Below are 3,200 nucleotides of genomic sequence, written 5' to 3'. Positions count from 1 at the left end.
TCCAGAAGTCAGTTCACAACTGAAGTGTGACACACAGGATTCTTTTAACTCAAAGAATTTGAACGCTGCGCTCCCACAGTCAGTGTGAGAGTAGAGGCTCTCATCACTTCTCACTTAGACTACTGCGATAGCCTTCAAATTGGTCTCCCAGCCTGAAGTATCTCTCCCCTCCAAATTGCCCTGCACAGCAGCTACCAAAGTGACTTTCCGAAAGTATAGATCTGACCACATCATTGCCTTCTACTCAGTAATCTTTCATGGCTCCCTATCACCTGTAGGATCAAGTATAAAATTCTCTTCATTGGCATTTAAAGCCCTTCATAATCTGATCCATCCTGACTTTCCAGTCTTCTTAGATTTTATCCTCCTCTACACACTCCACAATCCAACCATATGGACTTCCATGTTTCTTCCACAGGACCCTCTATGTCCCAATTGTTTGCCTTTGCACCGACCATCCCTAATCCTTAGAAAGCTTTCCCTTTTCCCCTGAGTTCCTAGTTTCTCTGGATTCCTTCAAGATTCAGGGCAAATTCCTTCTGCAGGAGGCTTTTGTCTAGCCCGCCTCCATCCCCTCATTTCCTTCTACTGCAATGGTATCTCCAATGTGCCTAGTTATTTGCATTTTGTCGCAATAGAATATGAGCTTCTTGAAGAACTGTGTTTTTGCTTTTCCTTCTATCCTCATTGTTGTTTTTCAAACATGTCCAATTCTTCATGACCCCATATGGAGTTTTCTTGGCAAGACATTGAGTGGTTGGCCACTTCCTTCTCTAGTGGATTAGGGCAAACAAGGAAAAGGTTTGTGGTATAAATGCTTAATAAATGCTTACTAATTGATGTACTCGTTCTCTCTCCGGCAAGTCCCACCTTTCCCTTAGGAACATGAGAAGTCCTCTATGTTCATCACCTCCCTGATGTCACGGTCCCCTTTGAGAACGGACAAATAACAGGAACAGGACAGAAAATAAATCTGGGCCCTTGCTAAAGGTAAAACACCTAGACGTTCTACTTAGTACCGCCTTCACCCCAAGAACCCAAAAGGCCTCTTGCCTTATTGTCCTACCTCAAAGTCTTGACCTTTGTTTGGAAAATAAATGTATATTGGGTTTCGAGAGAGGCAACCCTCACCACTCCGTCCCCTACTACTTTGGTAAGTTGAACCTTCATTTACTCCTAGAAACCATAAAGCCTAATGGTATTATATCAAAGGGTTGCCCTGTGAGTGATTAAACTTGTAAACCTGTTTAATGGGGGTCTGAAACAGGCCCAGGGTGCCCCAGAGTGCCCCTCCACATGGAGAAGGCTGGGGAGCTGCTTCTGAGAGACTCCTCAGGACATGGATAGCAGTAGTAGTCACGATCGAAAACTTGAACTCATTTAAAGGAAGCATTCTGGAGAGGCAGAAGGTGGAAGACACAGGGACATTATATAACTGGTTCTGGCCAGCTACCCACGTGTTGAAGAAGAAACTCTTGAATTGGCTGTAGAAGCATTCAAAAAGGCCCAGAGACTTTAACTATGGTCTCTTTGTCTCATACTCTTGGGGGAGCTTGGCTGAAGGGAGTGGAGCCTGTGACCTCAAGAATTCCAAAGGTTCAGAGGCTTCCTCAGCATCCCATTGGTCCAGAAGCCTAGTTTTATAACCAATGAAGGACTGATGCCCTGAGAAACAGGAAGTAACTTTAGAGAAACCAGCCCATTTGTTGTCAAGATACAGGTTCATCTGATAAGCATGTCACATCTGGACGTCTTGGTGGGACCAATGCTGTATGGGAACTGAGCTAAGTGTTGCAGCAAATTCTCTCCCACTACCAAGGTGATATGTGCAGGAGGGGGGAATTATGGCCTTGAGATGTTGGGAGAAATATTTGTACATTAATTTTTGCTAAATTTTTGAAATAAATATCCTTTTGTAAAAGCCACCCGGTATAACATAGTTAAGTGGAAATGGGGTGCTATTTACTGGTTCTGGAAAATGACCACACAGCTTATGGGGGTTAAAGACAATGGCAAAGAAAAAAGACATGCACCAGGCTAGCACTTAGAGAATGGAGCCAAAGCACACGTGTTGGATTGGGAGTACGAGAAGGATCTGTAAGGGCTACAGTTGCCTCCCCATTGCTATCCCCCCTGTCTTTTCCTCTCTCTATTTCATCCTCCACCCAGCTGCCAAATTAACATTCCTAAAGCGCAGATCTGACCATTTCACTGCCCTGGTCAATAATTCAGATCAATTATTGACTTTTCAGTTTGGCCCTTAAGATCCTTCTGGCCTCAGTTTACCTTTCCAAGCTTATTGCCTTTCTGTAGTTCTTTCTACATACTCTATGTTACAGTCAAACTCACTTTTGCCATTCCTGGTACATGAAATTCCACCTCCTGCCTTGGAGATTTACCACATCTTCCTCTTACAATCTCTAATTCCTTTCAGCTTCAGCTCAGCAGCCCTCTCCTACACAGACCCCTTCTGATCCCTTTGGCCCTTCAGTGCCCTCTCCTTAGAATTACTTTGTATTTACTCATCTCTATACATATTGTTCTCTGCCCTCCCCCTTCCTAGGAAAGTAAGTTCCCTGAGGGCAAGGACTTTCATTTTTCCCCTTTGTATCTGCAGTGCCATAGCTAGCACTGTGTCCTACTTAATAAATGCTTGTTAAATTGAACAAATTTCCATGCCTCTTTATCGAGTCTCTGTTTTGGACCTCAAAATGTTCTGCTTTATCCAAGATCTTTTATTTATTCTGTTTGGGCTGGGCAGCTCAACAAGGAAATTTTTCTCAAAGCAGGTGACTGAATGTTTTTCTGTCTTTCTTCTCTCTTCCCTTCCCCTATTCTGCCCCTTGAATGCCTCCCTAGGACCCTGGCTGTCGGTGAAGTGTCTCTATCTCTTAGTCAGATGAATATTTTAAACAGCTGTGTCCAATTCCATTGAGCAGATCCGTGGGGCATAAAGCTAGACTGATAGATCTCCATCACCTCAGCATTTTAAAATTCTGTTACAGTTGCTATGTTCGAGTTAGGCCTGTGATAGAATTATTTAGCAATGAAACTGAATCTCTGTGACACACTGTCGGAGAATCCTTTGATTTAATGTGCTCGAGAGAAGAGTCTTGGAGAGTAAAGGCAAAATAATCCTGGAGATTTCACGACTGTAAGGCCTCTCAAAGCCCACCAGGAAGACTATACCCTGGGCACTG

This window comes from Notamacropus eugenii, chromosome 2, assembly GCF_028372415.1.
Source record: "Notamacropus eugenii isolate mMacEug1 chromosome 2, mMacEug1.pri_v2, whole genome shotgun sequence".
Lineage (NCBI taxonomy): Eukaryota > Metazoa > Chordata > Mammalia > Diprotodontia > Macropodidae > Notamacropus > Notamacropus eugenii.
This window is presented reverse-complemented; position numbering follows the sequence as displayed.